General features: G+C 48.0%; 2 protein-coding genes across 2 annotated transcripts in view; one reads left to right on the forward strand and one right to left on the reverse strand.

The window, feature by feature from the left end:
* The window catches only part of Ngef (neuronal guanine nucleotide exchange factor), a 124,848-nt gene that overhangs the window by 89,656 nt on the left and 13,147 nt on the right, over positions 1–22,045 (reverse strand). The gene's annotated exons all lie outside the window — the stretch shown is intronic.
* The window catches only part of Neu2 (neuraminidase 2), a 60,129-nt gene that overhangs the window by 1,919 nt on the left and 36,165 nt on the right, over positions 1–22,045 (forward strand). The gene's annotated exons all lie outside the window — the stretch shown is intronic.

Raw genomic sequence — 22,045 nt, forward strand, 5'->3', positions numbered from 1 at the left:
GGATTCGTTGTCTAGGTTTTGGGTCACAGCTCCCATCATGCTACGGCTCAGAGACTCAGGGAAACTTAAGACGCAGCTCCATGCCTTCTTCAGTAAAAGGGGAAAAGTTGGGGGCTGCACTCAGGACACCCTCTTCTTTGCCCCCTGCACACGCCACTTTTCTTATCCAGCCCCACCCTCCAGCCCAGGCCAACCTAGCAGCGCGCCTCGACATCTGGGCAGCAGGACAGCCAGAGGTGTCCAGAGCGTGGGCTTTCCCAAGTCCATCTGAGGCAGGAATGCGAGTCCTTTCGGCCACTCTGGTTCCCAGAACCAGCTTCGGGTGGCACAGATGCAATGGGGTCACCAGTGACAGTACCCGCCTGCAGGTCTCATCCCATTTCCCCTGACAATCTTGCCCAGAGAAGACAGCCAAGCAGAAGAGAAGAAGAGACTGGGAGGGCAAGGCGTGCTGAGGAAGGGCCCGCCTCCGAGCAGTGGGGTGGTCCTGCTGCAATTGCTGGGGCCCCTGGAGCTGCACGGCCACCCAGGCTGCTGTCTCCTGATTGGTGAAAGCTAGGCCCATGCTCTGGGACCTGGAAGTTCCAATCCCGCTGAGGGCAACGCTACTGCCTCTAGTGGCCACGGAGGGTTGTTGCAGTGGCTAAGGGGCTATTCTGAGGTTGGACAATTAATGCCCCCTGAGTGCCCCCAAGGACGATGCTTATCATAAACATGTCATGGAGCCCCAGTGAGAGTGATGTGTCTCACAGTAAATTCAACCTGAGTCAACAGGGGATGGGCTGTTCTGAAAGCAGCGGCGTTTCTGAGCCAAGCCAGAGAACGAGAGGTAGCGAGCACGGAGGCATCTGACCTGGCCCGATGTGCCCTCCCTCCTTCCTTCCTGCCACAAGCCCCCCAGGAACAGGCAGAGAGAACTCAGGAGGAACAAGATCACTGTTGTCATCATCTTATCCTCTGGGGACCAGGGGAAGCAGGGCTGGAGCGAGGAGCGTGGAAACTTCTCGGTCCAGAGCTGTCCCAGGTGGAGCGGCTGCAAAGGGGCAAAATGCCCAGTCCCCAGCGGAGCCTGAGGGTTTTCAGACTTGAGGGTTCCATGATGCCCACCTACCCTGACATCTCTACCTCCCACCTTGGCCTAACTCTTCTGTGGAGGCTGTTTCTCAGCTCAGAGTGGCGTCTGTGACAGTAAAGGGGTCTCAGGGGGGAAGGGAGCGCGGTGCAGGAGCCAGTCTGGGAAGGTCTCTGAATACTTGCATCCGGTCTGTTCTCTCCAGCCCTTGAAGAACCCGAGAGAGCTGGTGACAGGATTCCAGGAAGCCCTACAGGAATAGGTCTGGGGGCATAGTGACCATACTGAGGTGCGGCTGCTGTTACACAGGTGTGACAGGCAAGCGCCTAGACCAAACTAGGGAGGGGCAAGGAATGTGAAAAATCCAGGATTGTGACTCAGTGGTATTGGAAAAAGCTGGTAGGGAGCCTGGCTGGTGGTGGGCCAGAGAGATGCTGAGGCTGCCGACTGTCAGGGAAGTCGGTGGGGCGGGGGGCAGTGGACAGAGTCAGTTTTGGGGTAAAGAACACTGGGTTTGGGTTGTCAGGTTGAGGAACTGCCAGACAGGAAAGTCTGAAGCTGGAATGTGAGCCGATGACTCTTCCCAGCAGGACGTCTTCCTGCTCCAGCCAGGCAGGACCCCAAAGCCCCAATGGGGACACTTTGGCATTCATGGTGACTATTGTCATCATTTGTTTTGTGTCAGCTTGTCATGCCTATGACAAAATGCCTGAGATCAAGAACTTCCAAGAAGGGGGCTGGAGGGATGGTTCAGCAAGTAAAGGCGCTTGCTTGCAAAGCCTGGATGGCCTGGATTCGAGCCCCCAGAACCCACATAAAGCCAGATGCACAAAGTGACTCATGCGTCTGGAGTTCCTTTGCAGTGGCAGGAGGCCTGGTGTGCCCATTCCCTCTCTCATTCTCTCTCTCTGCTTGCAAATAAATATGTAAAAAATAATTAAAAAGAATTTAAGCCGGGTATGGTGGCGCACGCCTTCAATACCAGCACTCAGGAGGCAGAGGTAGGAGGATCACCGTGAATTCAAGGCCACCCTGAGAATACATAATGAATTCCAGGTCAGCCTGGACTAGGGTGAAACCCCCCACCCCCCAAAAAGAATTTAAGCTGGGCATGGTGGCACATGCCTTTAATCCCAACACTTGGGAAGCACAGTAGGATTGCCATGAGTGAGTTCAAGGCCACCCTGAGACTACATAGTGAATTCCAGGCCAGCCTGGGATACAGGGAGATCCTGCCTCGAAACACAAAACAAAACAAACAAACAAAAACGACAACAACAACAACAACAACAAAACACCTTAAAAGAAGAAAAGGTTTATTTTGGCTAAAGGTGTCACAGGCTTTAGACCCTGCCACTTTGGGCCTGTAGTGAAATAGCAGACCATGGTGGGAGCATTTAATTAACTAAGAAGGAAAGGACAAGAAGGGGTGGGATGCCAATATATCCCTTCAAGGGCGCTCCCCCAAAGACCTAAATTTATCTTATTAGGTTTCATTTCATAAATGTTTTCCCATCTTCCAATACTGCCACAGGATGCAAGCAAGCCTGCAGTCTATGGGCCTTGGGGTACCTACCCAAACCTGATAATATGTGGCATACATCTTCATATCTTTCTCAGTTCCCTGCTCCTTAAGGGCAGGGCTTGGTCTAGTTGGTTTGCTGCTATGCCCCCCGGGCACACAGCAGTGGACCCTAGACCTCTGCTGCCTTCAGCAATGAGTGGGTAGGTGAAGCCCCAGAAGCGCTGTGTGGGGTCCACACAGGGGATCACCCTCATTTGTGGCTGGGAAGCAGCAGCCCCAGAGCACAAGTGACGTGCCCACGGCCGCATGGCTGGTCAATGTGTGGCCAGGATCACACCCCATCTGTCTGACTCATTGTTGGGGGATCTGGTCCAAGGACGCTCTTAAACACTGGCTGTGTACAAACCTGAGTGAGTCAGAGGCAAGGCGTGGCCATCTGCTCTGGGCGCTGGTCTGAGGGCCTCCTGAGTGAGTCAGCGGTCTGGGAGATTGGGATGCTTGGTGGAAAGGTGCTAGGAGGGGCAGAGGAGCTGGCTGCATGCTTGGCTGTGGCATCTGAAACCAGTTGATGGGGTGGGGTGGTGTGGGGCGGGTTGGCATGGTGGGCCAGGGAGGAGTCTGGTTCAGTGTTTTCCAAACCTTCAAGTGCAGAAATTACTCAGGATCTTGTTGAAACACAGATTCTTTTCTTTAAAAAAAAAAAAATGTGTGGGGCTGGAGAGATGGCTTAGCAGTTAAAGCGCTTGCCTTCAAGGCCAAAGGACCTCGGTTTGATTCCCCAGAGTGTACGTAAGCCAGATATACAAGGTGGCACACCCATTCTCTCTCTCTGCCTCCTTCCTTCTCTCAAATCAAAAAATAAAAAATAAAATATTTTTTAAAATGTGTGTGTCTTTGTTTTCCATCTTTTTTTTTTTTTTGAGGTAGGATCTTGCTTCAGCCCAGGCTGACCTGGAATTCACTATGTAGTTTCAGGGTGGCCTTGAACTCACAGCAATCCTCCTACCTCTGCCTCCCGAGTGCAGGGATGAAAGGCGTGCGCCCCCACACCCGGCTTTTCCACCTTGTTTAGAATGGGGTCCCTTGTTTGCCTCTGTGTTTTCCAGGCTAGCTGGCCTGCAAGCTTGTGACTTTCTTGTCTCTGCCTCCCATCTTGACATAGATGTGCTGAGGTTACAGGCATGCACTCCCATGTCTGACTTTTACGTAGATGTGGGGATCTGAGCTCCAGCCTTCACGCCTGTGTGACAGGGGCTTTAGTGGCTGAGCCATTTCCCAGCCTCCAATCCCAGATTCTGTTCAAGAGGTCCTGGTGGGACCAAGCCTGCCTCTCTAACGGGCTCTCTGGGGATGTGCATGCTGCCAGCCAGTGGGCCACCCTCAAGCAACCCCAGCATCCGGGTGGGTGTGGGAGGAACAACCCACCCGGCAGGCTGTGTCCACTGCTGTCCCTCAAGTGTGGCTGGGTCTGGGGACCATATGCAGGGTCAGAGGTAAGCAGAAGTCCTGATAGGAAGAGAGCTGGAGCAGGTGGGAGAGGGCAGGAGAAGCAGCCAGGGTCCCAGAGCAGGTGCTTTCCTCGCTGTCCACTTCCGTCTCTTTCCCTCGGAATAAAGAGGTGGGGACAGTCCAGCCCGGGGCTGAGGACCTTCAGCAGGGTCACCTGAGGAACTCTAGCACCTACTCTGAGCAGGCTCTCTGGGCGCTGCAGGTCGAGAATATGCCACTTGGTCTCCCCAAAGCTCTCAAGGACCATAGTGGGGAGCAAGTGACTTGTACTGGGCAGGTTTTAGTGAGAGCAGGTCTCGGGAGGCCAGCTCAGGGGAACCCGGATAGGAGACTTCACCTGAGGTCAGGCTTTGGAGCTGGATCCAAAGGCCGTGCAAGGGACAACCTGGAGTATGTGGGGGCGTGTGCCCAGTAGGTGTCTCTGGGGCCTCTCCTGTGTCCTCAGGGAGAGAACCCAGGATACTGTGTGGCTGAGTATTCCTACCGGGAAAGCATCTGGCAACACTGCTGAGAAGACATTCCGTGTGGAGGAGGATCCGCATCCTACGGGTCACAAACAGCCCTCTGTCTGGACAAAGTTTGGGGCTGCTACTCTGTCCCTGAAGGTGGCTGACGACTGGCAGGGAGAAAGACTTAGAAACTGGGAAGCAGGCAGTGGAGAGGGGCGGGAACAGGAAGAGGCCAGAAGAATGGTGAAGCAAGCCTGGAAACCCAGCCCGCTGCACCCATGGGTGCAAGCCCTCACTATGTTGTGGCTATCTGGGTGCAGTGTGGGTTCAGAAGGTAGAGGGGGTGGGCATGGTGGTGCACGCCTTTAATCCCAGCACTCGGGGGCAGAGGTAGGAGGATCGCCGTGAGTTCGAGGCCACCCTGAGACTCCATAGTGAATTCCAGGTCAGCCTGGACTAGAGTGAGACCCTACCTCAAAACAAACAAGCAAAAACAAAACAAGCAAACAAACAAAAAGAAGAAGGTAGAGGGGAGTGTTCCCAGAGCTTTGAGGGGAGGAAGAGGGTCTTTCAGAGTCAAGTCCAGGGCCCAATGCAGAAGGTGGCAAGTTGGTGCCTGAAGGGAGTGGAGGCATTCCTTCTGGAATATAAGGAAGGTTGCTGTGTTTCACGGGGAGAGGGGTTCTCCCATTCTCCTGTGTTTGAGTAGACACATGAGGAAAGATCAGGGAGACCACCAAGGGATGGTGGAAGCAAACCTTTCCAAGCGCTCGCCAGCTTCTCCTGGCTTAAGGAAAAGGGTAGATGATTGCTGGTTGTCTTTGAGACTGTTAAGCTTGTACACTGGGGAAGGAAGCAGGAATCTGAGTGAGTTATGTTCTAGGAAGGGGGAGAGGAGGGAAGAAATGGTCCACTTGGCTGGAAGCTGGAGTTGAACATGGCCTGTTAAGACAGGGTCCAGCCTTGGGTTGGTCCTAACCAGAAAGTGTCCTGGGTGGTTAAACAGGAATTACTGCAACAATGCATTTAACACTGACTTAACTTAAGCAGAGGTTCTTTTTGTTTTGCTTTGTGGTGCTGGAGGTGGAGCCCTACTTACTGCTGATCTTGGGCTAGGCAAATGCTCTACCTCTGAGCCTCACCCCAACCTCAATCATAGATTTCCCTTTCTTTCTTTCCTTCCTTCCTTCCTTCCTTCCTTCCTTCCTTCCTTCCTTCCTTCCTTCTTTCTTTCTTTCTTTCTTTCTTTCTTTCTTTCTTTCTTTCTTTCTTTCTTTCTTTCTCTCTGAGGTATAGTTTCACTCTAGCCCAGGCTGACCTGGAATTCACTATGTAGTCTTAGGGTGGCCTTGATATTCCTACCTCCATCCCTCCCCAAGTGCTGGGATTAAAGGCATGTGCCACAGACCCTGGCTCCCAAGCATAGATTCCTAATCCAAGCAACCTCTATTTTAGATGAGAAGGCTAAACCACACTGAAGCTTAACAACATTCCCTAAGCCACGTGGCTGCTGAGGTCCAGGTGTCTAGACTCTGGTGGTCTGCTCCACCCTGCCTGGCCGCCAGCAGATGGCCATCCCCACACTTTTCTTTTTTGTTTATTTATTTTTTGGTTTATTTTTATTTGTTTATTTGACAGTGACAGACAGAGAAAGAGGCAGAGAGAGAGAGAGAGAGAATGGGCACGCCAGGGCTTCCAGCCACTACAGACTAATTCCAGATGCGTACGCCCCCCTTGTGCATCTGGCTAACGTGGGTCTTGGGGAATCAAGCCTCGAATTACAGTCCTTAGGCTTCACAGGCAAGTGCTTAACCGCTAAGCCACCTCTCCAGCCCATCCCCACACTTTTCACATTCATGCTTGGAACAGGAAGGGGACTAACCACAGAGATGTCACCAGTGATTAAGACTGATTGTCCTGAAAGGACCTAGGCTCACCTAGGAGACAGATCCATGTGCATGTCTATGAAGGAGTTTCTAGGTTAGGTTAATTGATGTGGGAAGAGCCACCCTAACGGCGAGCAGCCCCATCCCATGGGCTGGGGGCCCAGACTGAATTAAGAGGAGAAAGCAAGCTGAGCACCAGCTCACTGCAGATTGAATGTGACCAGCTGGGTCACGTTCCCGCTGTCAGGCTGCCCCCAGCCTAACGGACTGTACCCCTTCAACTACAAGCCAGAATGGACTCTCCTTCCAGTAAGTTGCTTCTTGTCAGGTATTTTGGCACAGAAACAAGAACAGTAACTAATCTAAGGGGTGGCATTCATATGTAAGAGATGGTCAGTTGTGTACAGCAACCCCTTTCCTGACATGGGTCCTGTGGGGTCCCTGGTTCCTCAGGGGGCCATTGCATACTGGCTCCCCGGAGGCATCTAGGCAACCCTGGAGCAGGGTCTTGAGCGGCCGTGAATGCGACAGGAAGAAACACCTGGGAGACAGCTTCAGAGAACAGCTCATTTATTTGTCAGGGGACTGAGTTTTTAGAAGCAAATGGGAGAGAGCGGGAAGAGGGTCCTAAGGGGATTTGGTGGGTTCAAAGGTTGCTTGCCAATGCCTAGGAACGTTCATTCCAGCACGTAGGGAGAGTCAGGTGATCTATGTAGTGGTGGGAAAAGGTATGGGGCTGTGTGAAGGCTGCTGGCTAATACCATATAAGGAGTTTCCTAGGCAACTGGCCACAGGTCAAAGGGCTATGAGAGAAGCCTAAGTCTTATCTGAATGTCCAGGCATCCTGGGTGTGGACAGTAGCCCTACTTACTGCTGATCTTGGGCTGAGATTTTGTCTGGGGGTCCAGGCTCTCTGCAACCCCTGAAAATGAGTGGAGGAGGAGCTCCCATGCTTGTCTGGTACCCGAGATGTGTCCTGCAGTTCAGGCTGCCTCCTCTCCGGAGCCTGGGGCCCTTAGTCGCGTCTGGCAGTTTAGGCTCCTAAATCTGGGAGATGGATAGTGGTATGGAAAGGTGAGGGTGGATTTCTGTTTGAAAGAAAGACTTGCGGTACCAGAGTGATGAGACCCAGCAGAAGGAAAGCCAGAGGCGAGGAGCCAGCTGGATTCCTCTGTTGGCAAAAGTGGCCAGTGATGCACGTGAGGGAGAAAGGAGGCTGTGAATGGGGCAGGGGCTGCCGAAGTCCAAGTACGATGAACCACGCTGGTGTGGGTGATGGAGGAAGGAGAAAGGGGAGAAGAAGAGGAGCTCCGAATGAGGAAGTCTGTAGGCTTGGCAGGGAGAAAGCATCGTAAAGAAACTTCAGACAATGGAACTTTCTGGAAAGTAAACTGTACGTTTTATATTTACAGAAAGGAGACAGGCGCTGAACTTTTAAAACCAGCTCTCCAGGGAAGTGAAGGGCCCTGAGCACAAAGCTGGGCGTTCCTATGAGTTTGTAGTGGAGGTCTCAGTGTGAGGGGCCACATGAGCAGGAAGCAAACAAGGTGAGATTGGACAATGAAACTAGAAAGGGGGGGTGCATGGGGAGGTCTAGGGAAGCTTCCGGATCCCCAGCTTCACCCCTCCCCTTTGCTGGAGACTCATGGGCTTGTCACAAGCCTTAAGTAACCAGGAGTAGAACTATATCAGCTTTCCTTTACTGTGACAAATGCCTGAGTCAACTTATAAAGAGAAGAAGGTTATTTTGATTCATGGTTTTGGAGGTTTCAGTCCATGATCAGAGAGACAAGTTGCTTTTAGGCTTCTGGTGAGAAGGCCACATCACGGTGGGTAGCACCTTTCACCTCATGATTAGGAAGCAAAAAGGAAAACAAAAAAGAAAAGAAAAAAAGGAAAGAGAAAGAGGAAGAGACTAGGACCTCACAGTCCCCCTTAAGGGCTCAGCCTTAATGACATAACGTCGTCCCCCCTCCCACTAGGCCCTTGGCCCCAGAACTTAGAAGATTCCACCACCTCCCAATGGCACCATGCAGGGAGCCCAGCTTTTCACATGTGGGTCTTTGGGGGACATTGCAGACATAAGCCGTAGCAAAACTCTTCGGGCCCCTTGTAGCCTGATATCTGTCCACTTCCCTCCCCTTTTCTTTCTACAGTGCGGGAGGAGTTTTAGAAATTGTCTTATGTTGTCAGAAGACCAGAGTGAATCAGGAGTGAGACAGCAGCTCATGTTAACCCCACTCCGGACGTTCTGACCGAGACTCCCAACACATCCTTCATTGGGAAGTTTATGGTGGGACCAGCAGACTCTTCCACCAGAGATGCTGGTAATGAGTTCAACTAGGAAGTCTTGCTGATGAGTGAGTTGTGCTTTAAAAGAGAACAAGGGGGCTGGAGAGATGGCTTAGCGGTTAAGGTGCTTGCCTGTGAAGCCTAAAGACCCAGTTCGACTGGCCAGATCCACAAGACGCACAAGGGCTGGAGGCTCTGATGTGCCCATTCTTACTCTCTCTCTCCCTCCCTCACCCCTCTCTCTGTCTCTAATAAATAAATAAATTAAAAATAAATCTTCAAAAGAGAACAAGAAGATACAGGGATAGGCAATAGGGGTAGGAGAAGGTGTCCAACATCGTCATTCAACAGAGAAGGACAATCATAGCCACAATGGGCTAGCATCTCACACTTGCTAGGCTTGCTAATACCAAAGTGAGAAGGGATAAGCGATGTCACAGATGTGGGGAGAAGGGAATGTAGATGAGCATGAAGAGTGTAGACTGCTTCTGCTACTAGGTAGAAGAGTACGTACAAGGCCCCTCAGAAAAGAATAGCACTGGGCTGGAGGGTTGGCTTAGCAGTTAAGGTGTTTGCCTGCAAGGCCAAAGGACTCAGGTTCGATTCCCCAAGACCCACATTAGCCAGATGCACAAGAGGGCACACACACCTAGAGTTCGTTTGCAGTGGCTGGAGGCCCTGGTGTGCCCATTCTCTCTCTCTCTCTCTCTCTCTCCCTCTCAAATTAATAAATAAATAAAAATAAAATATCAAAATAGAGGACAGCACTGCCAATAATAATGCAATAATCCCACTGCTGGATCCATGTCAAGAGGAAATAAAATAAGGGTTCTGAAGATCTGTCTGCATCCCACGTTCATTGTAGCATTGTTCACAATAGACGAACATCAACCTAAGCACTCACTGGCGGATGAGTGGATGCAGAAAGTGTGGTCCATATGTACAATATGAGGTTCAACAATAAAAAACAATCTTTTTGCAACATGATGGATGAACTCCAAAGACATTATGCTAGATGAAATAAGCTACACACAGAGAGAGAGACAGACCTCCCTCATACGTGGATGCTGAGAACATCAAAGGCATAGAACCAGTGGGTAGAAGGAGGAGATACTAGCTAAAGGGCACAAAGCCGGTTATAAAACGAGGGCCCAGTGCACAGCACTGTGTGATAGATGTGTTTATTAACTCGGCCACAGTAATCATCATGCGACATATACGTGTACTGAATAATCACACTGTTTATCTTTAACGTAACCAATCTGTGCCAGTTAAATATATCTGAAAAAGCTAGACACGCATTTTATAAATCACCATAACAAATTGGCCAGGCTTGGTGGCACGTGACTGTACACCCAGCACTTGGAAAGTTGAGGCAGAAAGATAAGAGTTCGAGGCCAGCCTGGGTTATATAGGGAGACCCTGTCTCAAAACAACAACAACAACAACAACAACAAAAAAAACAAAAACAGTGAGGTGATAGAAAGGGCAGAGATTGACCTTGGTCTTGGCCTGGGCTTTGGTGGGGTGTTATGTTTCAAGTAAAGCAGGATGTGGCTTGAAGGGTATCCCAGAAAATCCAGGGGTTTCCAGCTGGGAGGTCACAAGGTAAAATGTGCCTACTCCTGTTGCTTTTTTAAGTTAATTGCCCCTTTTGTTATCACATCTGTCTTCCCCAGGGTTACAGATACACTTAACATGGCGTGAGGGTTGGCTGTGTGGGTTATAGGATTTCTGACAGCAGTGTCCTGCTCAAAGACTTTTATAGGCGCTCAAAGGGACCCTGCCTGGGTGTATCCTTCAAGAAAATGAGACATCTCACTGTGTCTTGCATTTGGAGAAGCCACTACCTCAAAGTCCTGAGTTCTCTGAAGTCAGCCAGAGGTGATGGTGGTGGTCTGCTCTGGTGGTCACTGGGGCAAGCAGTGGGTTACCTGAGCTGTAGAGCCAAAAGGACATCACCACCGGTCAGCTCCAGCAGGGGAGGCAGACCGGAGCTTGCTGACCCATACTCCTACCCTAGAGCAGGCATCTCTGGGCCCCTCGCCCTGCAACGAGTCTAGCCTAATTCAAGGGAGGAGAGGCAAATGTGGAGTAGTGCTAATACTAACTTCTGGACATTTAAATGTGACAGTTCATAGGAAAACTGAAGGGTGTGTGTGTGTGTGTGTGTGTGTGTGTGTGTGTATACACACATGTGCTCCTGTGTATGAGTGCAGACATGCCACAGTCCTTGTGTGGAGGTCAAGGGACAACTTTGGGTGTCCATCCCTGACTGACTTTCTATCTTGTTTTTGAGGCAGAACATCTCACTGTTTACTAGTGCCTTCAGCAGGCAAGCTAACTTGCGTGCTTCCTGGCAATTCTGTCTCTGCCTCTCATCTCACCCTAGGCATGCTGGGATTACGGACACTAGGTTTTACATAGGTTCTGGGGGATCTGAACCCAGGTACTCACTCTTCTGGCCAGCATCTCATCCACTGAGCCATCTCCCAGGTCCTCCTGAGAAGGTTCTCAACCTCACATAAGAGGAAAAACGACCCACACGACATTGACACTCTCCCCCCACTTACTTATTTTTATTTTTGGTTTTTCAAGGTAGGGTCTCACTCTAGCCCAGGCTGACCTGGAATTCACTATGGAGTCCCAGGGTGGCCTTGAACTCACGGCGATCCTCCTACCTCTGCCTCCCGAGTGCTGGGATTAAAGCGTGCACCACCACGCCCGGCTCCCCAGCCACACTTTATTAATTAGCAAGAAACAAAAGTCTGAAGAAGTACTGGCAAACCTTGACCCCCATCACTGTGCTTGTGGATTTCCATCCATTCCAACCCAGCAGGCAGCTGGGATGTGCTTATGAGGAGCAAGCAAGCTTCTGTCTTGAAAAGCTGCTGGGACAGGGTCACGGCTCGCACTGGGAGGGGCCTGCATGCTCCTGACTCACTACAGAATGCTCCCTGAGCCAACAGGTCTCTCCTCTCCAGGAAGTCATCACATGACTTAGAACATTCTAGACAGTGTCATAAGTGGACTACAATGCCATTGTAAAAATACAAAAGAGCCAGGCGTGGTAAAACACGCCTTCAATTCCAGCTCTCGGGAGGCAGAGGTAGGAGGATCACTGTGTGTTTGAGGCCTCCCTGAGACTACACAGTGAATTCTAGGTCAGCCTGGGCTAGAGTGAGACCTACCTCAAAAAATGGAGGAAAGAAAAAGTGTTTGGGCTGGAGAGATGGCTTACCGGTAAAGTGCTTGCCTGCAAAGTCAAAGAACCCAGGCTCAATTCCCCAGGCCCCATGTAAGTCAGATGCACAAGCTGGGGCATGCGTTTGGAGTTTGTTTGCAGGGCCTGGAGGCCCTGGTGCACCCATTCTCTCTCTCTCTCTCTGCTTTTCTCTCCAGCTCAACTTAATAAATAAAAAATATTAAGGGAAAAAATTTTTTTAAATGAAAGTACAAAAGAAATCCAGGAAAATTCCAGAACATCTCACAGACCAAACACAAGGCCAGAAAAGCATAGATTCTGTTTCCTTCAGTGGAAAGTGGAACACGTTTTTAAGTTTATTTGCATGTGCCTAAAACCGCCTGGAAGAAGTGAGGAGAAGCTACTATTAATGGTTGCACATATATTTTATTAGAGGAGAAGTGGGGCAGATCCCTGAGCCCTGTGGAGAAGAAAGTTGGGAGGGAAAGATATTTTTTAAGTATATGATTTTTAAAAAGTTTTTATTTATTTATTTTATTTGAGAGTAAGAGGCAGATAGAGAGAGAGACTGGCGTGCTAGGACCTTCAGCCACTGCAAACGAACTCCAGATGCATGCGCCACCTGTGCATCTGGCTTATGTGGGTCCTGGGGAATTGAACCTGGGTTCTTTGGCTTTTTAGGCAAGTGCCTTAACCATCAGGTCATCTCTCCAGCCCAAGTGAATGATTCTGGTTTTTTTTTGTTTTTTTTTTTTAATTTTGGTGTTGTTGTTTTTTCAAGGTAGGGTCCCACTCTAGCCCAGGCTCACCTGGAATTCAGTATGAAGTCTCAGGGTGGCCTCAAACTGATGGTGATCCTCCTACCTCTGCCTCCTGAGTGCTGGGAGTAAAGGTGTGCGCCACCACGGCTGGCATCAAGTGTATGATTCTTAATGCTAAAAAACTTAGAGCTATGTCGATGTGCATTTATTAAAGTGAATAGAGCTTTTGAGGAAAATAATGAAGCTGTGATGGTTAATTTCAATTGTCCTCTTGATTGGCCTAAGGAACTGTGGTAGTTTGAATAGATGGCCCCCAATATCTCACTGTTTTCTTAGTTTGTAGTTTGCATCTGCATCCACCTGGCTGGAGGTGCTGTCACTGGGCGATCTTAAGGTGAGGTGGTGGGTTTCAGATTCCAATCTAAAGATATGCAAGTGTGCCTAGCTGGAGTTCCTGAAGTGTGCTATGCTGTGTGGCTTTTTGGCTTGTGTTTCTCTCTGTGTGTTTGGTCCTGTGAAAGCAGGCCAGCTTCTTCTGCCATTATGGAATTTCCCCTGGATCTGTAAGCTTCAATAAATCCCTTCCTCCATAACTGTGCCTGGTCTGGAAGTTCATCTCAGCCAACCTGAAGCTGCCTGCAACAGGACCCTTTAGGGAGTTCATGAGGCACACCTCCAGGCGTATACCCAAAGACCTTTCCAGGAAGGATTAACTGATGGGGAAGACCCACACTAAATTTGGGTGGTACCATCCCATGGGTAGAGTCCTGGACTGACTAAAACTGGAAAACAGGACTAGGGAGATGGCTCGGTCAGTAAAGGGCTTTCCTCACAAGCATGAGGACCTGAGTTCAAGCCCCAGTGGGGTGACATGTGCATGGGGCAAGTGGAGACAGGAGTGATTTAGAAAGAAAAGAAAGAGAGAATCTTATGGTTATTGGAAAATCTTGTTACCATATAGACCATTACTAGGTCAGTTGGCAAAACTGAATGTTAATTCCCAGTGAAGTCTTTTTTTTTTTTTTTTTTCTTGAGGTAGGGTTTCACTCTAGCCAAACCTGACCTGGATGGAATTCACTATGTAGTCTCAGGATGGCCTCAAACTCATGGCGATCCTCCTACCTCTGCCTCCCGAGTACTGGGATTAAAGGCGTGCACCATCATGCCTGGCCAGTGAAGTCTTTTGAAAATGAGACAAGAGTCCTGTCTAGGTCACCAACACAAGACAGTGAAACCAGAGGTAACCTCACTGACAGCGGGCCACGTTATCATCTTTGTCAACATGTCTGCTGCAGTGTGAGCTCACACAATGAGATATAAAACAAGAACATTACCAGAAGGTTGAAATAATCATAATTTTTAGGTGACTTGATTCATATGCCTAAAAGTTCAAAAGGAGCAACCGAAACTATTAGAACTGTAAAGAATTCTGGCAGAGAAGTTGCCAACAAAAAGAACTTAGAAGTAGAGATTCCAGTCACAGTAGTAATGAAATCCAAGGTAACCGGGGTGTGTGTGTGTGTGTGTGTGTGTGTTTGTGTGGTGGAAAGGACTGAACTCAGAGCTTTGGGCATACTAGGCAAGTGCTCTACCACTGAGCTACACCCTGACTGTCTTTTGTCGGATGGTTTTGTCATGTATAACACAACGCTTTAAAGTGTGTATGCATTACGTAATGCTCATATCTAGCTGTTTAGCCAGCGCATCACCTCACAGTCACAATCCTTGTGAAAGTACACAGCATGCATGCACCTTGCACACTCTTCTGCTTTACAGTATCCTGTCCTTGGCTGTGGTCACTTTGTGGCACAATAAGTAGTAATGTGTTCCTGATAGCTAAAAATGTGACTGCATCATGTCTGCCATGACCAAAGGATGCCTCTCCCAACCCTCTAATCACCTCAGTCTTATCCTCAGCTCCGAGACTCATTTCTTTTCTTTTTGTTTGATTTTATTTTGCATGTGTGTGTATGTGTGTGTGTGTGTGGTGTGTAATGGAAGGTGTGTGGCATACACGTGTGTGTGTGTGCTAATTATGTCCACACTCTGTGCGAACACTCCCACTGAGGAGCTCTGAGAACATCGGGTGTTCTTGTGGATGGCTCATGGGCATACTTCCTTGGCATGGGATCACTTTCTCTCAACTCAGTGCTGCTGCTTTGGGGCAGCAAGCCCCAGGGATGCTTTGGTCTCCACTCTCCACAGGGCTGAGTATGGCCATGTCCACCTTTTTATGTGGGTGCTGGGGAGTCAAACTCGGGTGGTGTCAACAAGTACTTTCACTCATGGAGCCATCTACCCAGCCCTAGATCAACTTAAGAAAAAACTCTTTGCATCTATCCCTTGTACATGGTACACCGTGTATACGTGGGCATGTTCATATGTGTCATACAATGTGTATTCACGGGCAGGTTCATACATGGGTGTATGATTCGCTAGGCATCTTCTCCCTTTTCCCTTCCTATTAGTTGCCTTTGTTTCCCTGGATAGTTTCACTTCTACTTTCATGCCCTATACTCATATGTACATGACTGTATGTATCTATATAAAATCTAAAGCCAGGCATGGTGGTGCACACCTTTAATCCCAGCACTTGCAAGGCAAAGGTAGGAGGGTCACCATGAGTTCAAGGCCACCCTGAGACTACATAGTGAATTCCAGGTCAGCCTGAGCCAGAGTGAGACCTTACCTCAAAAAAAAAAAAAAAAAAAAAAAAAAAAAAAAAAAAAAAAAATCCAGGTGCCACAATGTGGTGATTTGACTCAGGTGTCCCCCATAAACTCAGGTGTTCTGAATGCTGAGTTCCCAGCTGATGGAGATTTGGGAATTAACACCTCCTGGAGGCAGTGTATTATTGGAGGCAGGCTGATGGTTTTTATAGCCAGTTTCCCCTTGCCCGCGTTTGGCACACTCTCCTGTTCCTATTGTCCACCTTATGTGGGCCAGGGGGTGCTGTCCACCCTCTGCTCTTACCATCATTTCTCTCTGCCATCATGGAAATTCCCCTTGAGTCTATTCGTCAATTAAGACTTTTTCCCCCCTGCAAGTTGCACTTGGTTGGGTGATTTCTACCAGCAATGTAAACCTGACTGCAACACACATACAAAAGAAAACATACAGTATTTATCTTTCTGAGATTGGCTTAACTTGCTTAAAAGATCATTTAAAAAAAAAATTTTTTTTTTTTTAATTTGAGAGTGACAGAGAGAGAAAGAGGCAGAGAGAGAGAATGGGCGGGCCAGGGCCTCCAGCCACTGCAAAGGAACGCCAGACACATGCGCCCCCTTGTGCATCTGGCTAACGTGGGTCCTGGGGAATCGAGCCTCGAACTGGGGTTCTTAGGCTTCACAGGCAAGTGCTTAACCACTAAGCCATCTCTCCAGCCCTAAAAGATCATTTTTTAATTTGTTTATTTTTGCTTATTTATTTGAAAGCAACAGACAGAGAGAGAAAGAGGCAGAGAGGGAGAGAGAGAATGGGTGTGTCAGGGCCTCCAGCCACTAAAATACACACTCCAGACACATGCGCCCCCTTATGCATCTGGCTAACGTGGGTACTGGGGGAATTGAGCCTCAAACCTGGGTCCTTAGGCCTCACAGGCAAGTGCTTAACTGCTAAGACATCTCTCCAGCCCAGAAGATCATTTTTAAAAAATATTTTATTTATTAATTTATTTACAAGTGGGGAGAGAGAGAAGAGACAGAGAGAATGGGCATGCCAGGGCCTCTAGCTGTTGCAAACGAACTTTGGATGCATGCACCACTTTATGTATCTGGCTTTATGTGGGTTCTAGGGAATTGAACCTGGGTTGTTAGGCTTTGCAGGCAAGCGCCTTAACCGTGGAGCCATCTCTCCAGCCAAAAGATCAAATTTTTAAGATGCTATATGTGAGTGTTTGTCTATGTGAGTGAGATCACACAGCACTTGTCTTTCTATGATTGGCTTATTTTACTTGACCAAATATCCTTCGTGTTCTCATAAATGGCGAGACTCCTTTTTTTCTATGGGTGGGTAGTATTCCATCAAGATATCATATTTTATGCATCAATTTATCTCTAATGCTTAGGTTGATTCCATCTTAGCTATTTAGCACTGTTGTGCAGATAATTCTTTGATATATTCATTTTATTTCTTTTAGATATGAACCAAGAAATAGGATTGCTGGATTATATAGTGGCTGTATGTTTAATTTGTTGAGAATAATCCTGAATGCAAAAAACAAACAAACAAAAACCCAACAAGACCACAATTCTGCAAAGACATGGAAGAAGACAGGGTGCCCACCTTCACCACACTCTGCTCAGCATCGAATGGGACGTCTAGTCCAAGCGATTAGTAAATAGACACATCCAACTTGGCAAGGAAGAAGTATGCAGTTGATCTGATCTTTTATATATAGAAAACTCTAAAGACTCCACCAAAAAACCGGTTCAAATAAATGATTTCAATAATATTGCAGGGTACAGAGCTGGAGGGATGGCTTAGCAGCTAAGGCGTTTGCCTGCAAAGCCAAATGACCCAGGTTCAATTCCTCAGGACCCACGCTAGCCATATGCACAAGGGAGCGCAAGTGTCTGGAGTTCGTTTGCACTTGTTGGAAGCCCTGGCATGCTCCCTCTCTTTCTCTCTATTTCTCTCTCTCTCTCTGTCAAATAAATAAATAAAATATTTTTAAAAATTACAGGGTAAAAATCAACACACAAGTTTCAGCAACATATCTGGAGACTGACAGTTCACTATGTGAAAAATAAATCAAGGAAAGCAATCCCATTTATAATATCTACCAAACCCCTCCACCTGGGAACAAGTTTAACCAAGGAGATGAAAGATCGCTACAAAAATAAAAAAATTACAAAGTGATGAAAGAAAAGTGAATAAGACCCAAATAAGTAGAAAGATACCTCATGTTCTTAATATTGTTAAACCGACCATATCACTTAAAGTGACCTATAGGTTCAAATCCCTGTCATAGTACCAGTGGAATTCTTCAGTGAAATAGGATAGAATCCTAAAATACACATAAACACATGCAATACACAAATACCCAAGACATTCAAATCACTCATGAGCAGAAAGAGCAAAGCTGGTGATATCACACTGACTTCAAAACTTACCACAAGGGCTGGAGATGATGACTCAGCAGTTAAGGCGCTTGCCTGCAAAGCCTAATGACCCGGGTTCAGTTCCCTAGAACCCACGTAAAGCCAGATACACAAAGTGGTGCATGCATCTGGAGTTTGTTTGCAGTGGCTAGAGGCTCTGGCATCCCCATTTTCTCCTTCTCTCTTTTTCTCTCTCTCAAATAAATAAATAAATTATATTTTTAAAAGAAAAGAAAATCTACTCGAGCGTAAGACTTGAAGAAAGTTAGAAACTATGAAAGTACTAGAAGCTAACACCAGAGAAATGATATATGACACTGATCTGGGCAAGGACTTTTTTGGGTAAGACCTCAAAAAACAAAAGCAAAAAATATACAAATAATAGGATTTCACCAAGGAGAAAAAAATCAGCAGAGAAAAGAGACGAGTCACAGAATGGAAGAAAATATTTGTAAACTGTGCATCCGACAAGACTGAAAGCCTGCCCAGAACCCCAGCAACTGTGCAGGAAAAAGGCAAGTAACTCAACTTAAAAAGGGGGCAAAAGACCTAAACTGACATTTCTCAGAAGAATACATCCAAATGTGCAGCGCAGACCTGAAACCTCACAGAGCTTCACTAATCTCCAGGAGCACAAGTCCAAACCACAGTGGGAATCGCCTCACCCATCATCGTGAGGATGTGGAGACAAGGCAGCCTTGCTGCGTAGTTGGTGGGAGTGTAAATTAGTACAGTCACCATGGAAAAACACTATGAAGGGTTCTCAAAATGTTTTTTTTTTATAAATTCACACCAGCTGTATGCAAATGTTTATAGCTGCACCAGTAATAATTAGCAAAAAGTAGAAATGCCCTAAATATTTGCCAACTTATGAATAGATAAATAAAATGTGGTATGTCCAATACAGTAAAATACTATTCAGCTATGAAAACCTAGTATATATTCTTTGCTAAAACAATGTTTTATTTATTTATTAGCAAGTAGAGCGACAGAGAGAGAGAGAGAGAGAGAGAGAAAGAGAGGGAGAGAGGGAGCACACATTCCAGGGTCTCTAGCCACTGCAATGGAACTTAAGGTACATGTGTCACTGTGCATCTGGCTTTATGTGGGTCCTGGGGAATTGAACCTGGGTTGTTAGGCTTTGCAGGCACATGCCTTAACTGCTGAGCTATCTCTCCAGCCCAAGTATGGGTATGTTCTATAAACATGAGGAACCTTGAGAACATGTTGGCTGGTGAGACAAGCCATTCACATTCACGAAGGACCATAGCTTGAATGAGTGCAGCTAGACAGGGCATTGAGGAAAGGAGAATCCAGGGAGAGAAAGTACGTCGTAAGTGGCTGCCTGGGGTTGGGAAGGTTGTGGAAAGGGGGGTAAGTAGCTGCTGATGGGTATAGAATCTCTTGGAGGAAAATGAGAAAATGTTCTAAACTTGGCTTTGGCGATGGTTGAACAACTCCGTGAATACGCTAAAAACTACTCAACTATACGTTCTAAATAGATGAATTATGTAAAATGTCAATAAAGCTGTCATTTTTTTTTTAAAAAAGGGAGAATGTCAGAAGTTTACAACATCGGTTAACAGTAGGGGGAAAAATATCAGTTTAAATGCTCAAAATACATCCCTACAAATAAGCTCCAAAAAAAAAAAGAAAGAAAACATTTTTCAAACTACGGAATATTTTGAGATGGAATCCAGTGCTTCCGTGGCAACAGTGGGGACACAGCACAGGCGTTGACAGGCAGGGCGTCCCAGTCACCTCCACCAGGCCACCCGCTGGCTGCAGGAGCGGCGCATGTGGCTTTTCCCCTCAGGGCCTCCAGTCTCTCTGTTGTCATGGAGGAATAAAATGAAGATGAGTGAGGGCTTGCAAGTGGTCTCTGCCTGATTCAGGGAAGACCTTAGGGGAGTTCATAGCCGTCTATCTTCCCTGTGGTAGTGTCTGCTCAGTGTTTGGCACTTAGGGAAGCACATCCAGGTGGCCCATCTGTGTGGACCAGGGAAGATGAGGATGTTCTCCCTTTGCAGGACCAAGGTACCTGCATAGAAAGCAAATTAAGCTGGGCGTGATGCTAGAGACTGTTCTCTCTGCTCTTAGGAAATTGACACAGGAGGATCAGGAGTCAAGGTCATCTTCAGCTACATAGCTCATTTTAGGCCAACCTGGGCTGCATGACCCTGTCTCAAAAAACAAAGCAGGGCTACAGAGCTTTCTCAGTGGTTAAGGCACTTGCCTATAAAGCCAAAGGACCCAGGTTCAATTCCCCAGTACCTGCATAAAGCCAGATGTACAAGGTGGTACATGTGTCTGGAGTTCCTTAGCAGTGGCTAGAGACCCATTCGCTCTCTCCTTGTCTCTCTCTCTCTCTCTCTCTCTCCAATAATAAATAAAATGTTTTTATTTATTTATTGTTAATTATTTTTATTCATTTGACAGAGAAAGAGGGACAGAGAGAGAATGGGCATGCCAGGGCCTCCAGCCACTGCAGACAAACTCCAGACATGTGTGCCCCCTTGTGCATGTGGCTAACATGGATCCTGGGGAATTGAACCTGGGTCCTTTGGCTTTGTAGGCAAACGCCTTAACCACCAAGCAATCCCTCCAGCCCAATAAAAAACGTTTTAAAAAAGGAGATCTGGGGCTGGAGAGATGGCCTAGCAATTAAGTCGCTTGAGTGCAAAGCCAAAGGACCTAGGTTTGATTACCCAGGACCCATGTAAGCCAGACACACAAGGTAGTGCATGCATCTGGAGTTCATTTGCAGTAGCTGAAGGCTCTCTGGTGTGCCCATTCTCTCTCTTGATAGCTGCCTCTTCTTTCTCAAATACATACAATACAATAAAATAAAAAGTTTAGAAAAAAGCAGATCGGCAATAGAGCCTCAAGGCCCCCTCCCATGGTGTTCAACGCCCTGAAAATTCCTTAGCAGGTGACAAGGTTCTTCCCCTGGCTCCCCTCACTCCCACCCAGCACTGGGACAGCACATGTGCCGCAGGTCCCTCCGACTTCCCGGGCTGCCCTCCAAGATGTGCCCGGAGAGATGCCCTCCTAGGTAGTCGAATGAGGCAGCTCCTTCTCTGGAAATAAGACAGCAAAAATGGAGCAGAAGCGTTTACTAAAACGGGCAGCATTCACCTCTGCTGTGTGGCTTCATAACCTCTGCTCTCTGGTTTTAGTTAGTCAGCTTGGCCTCATCTTTGAAGCTGTTTTAAGTTGAATCCATGCAACCTCTTTGGGCAAGGAGCAAAGCCCCCCGGAGTTTTGCTGTCTGGGGAAGGAGTGAGACCCTAGGTCCTCGCCATGTGTCTCACCCGCTCTGGAGTAGGCAGCAGCATGTCTAGGGAACTTTTCCATATTTCTAACACCAAAACAAACCTTAGGAGGATTCAGAAAGTGCTCATATTAAGTGTACAGATGGCTGGGTGTTTACAAACTGAACAAGCGTGTGCAAAACGAGTGAGATTGCAAAGGAGTCTGTGGCTGCCACTCCAGAAAGTTTCCCAGCACCCCCTTCCTGCCCCTGGGGATAAGCGGCTAACAACAGCATGGACGGGTGTGCTTGGGGACTTGATGCAAGGGGGTTCTCAGGGGCTCTTTGGTGCCTGGCTTCTGTCTCAACATTAGGCTTGTGTGATTCAGTCATGGTGATATGTGCATTGCTTGCATTGTTTAACTTGGTCCCCGTGTTCTGATCAGACTCCAGTGTCCTGTCACACACGGTGCCAATTAATCTCCCCCCACTTGTGACACTGTCGTGGGCTTAAAGAACAATGACAATGACCCAGAAGATGATGACTGGAGAGGGGCTGAGGTTCAGACCCTGCATGCCTCCCATCTCCTGGAGAGGAGTAAGGCTGGAAGTTTCCACTGAACGCCTTTGCTCCTCAAATCAACCCGGGACTGGGTGTGTGGCAGGGGCTGTTACAGGTTCCATCCGAAGCTCAGAGTCACTTAAGTACCTTGTCCAAGCTCATATGGTTGTGGTGAGGCAGGGCCGGAGCCCAAGTGTCAGAGGCCACGCAGGGTGGGGAGAGGAGACCCTGTCTGCAAAAGGTGCTCCTGACAGAGACCAGACTAGTGGAGCCACAAGAGGGAAACCAAGACAGAAATACTAGAATTTCTGATCGGGTTTGACTGAGCAAGTTATTCATGAAAGAGGCTTTTTTTTTTTTTTTTTGAGCAAGCTATGACGGCAGGTGAATTGGACAGCTATGATTTATTTTGGCATCTCTCATCTAAAA

The sequence above is a fragment of the Jaculus jaculus genome, chromosome 4 (assembly GCF_020740685.1).
Source record: "Jaculus jaculus isolate mJacJac1 chromosome 4, mJacJac1.mat.Y.cur, whole genome shotgun sequence".
Taxonomy (NCBI): Eukaryota; Metazoa; Chordata; class Mammalia; order Rodentia; family Dipodidae; genus Jaculus; species Jaculus jaculus.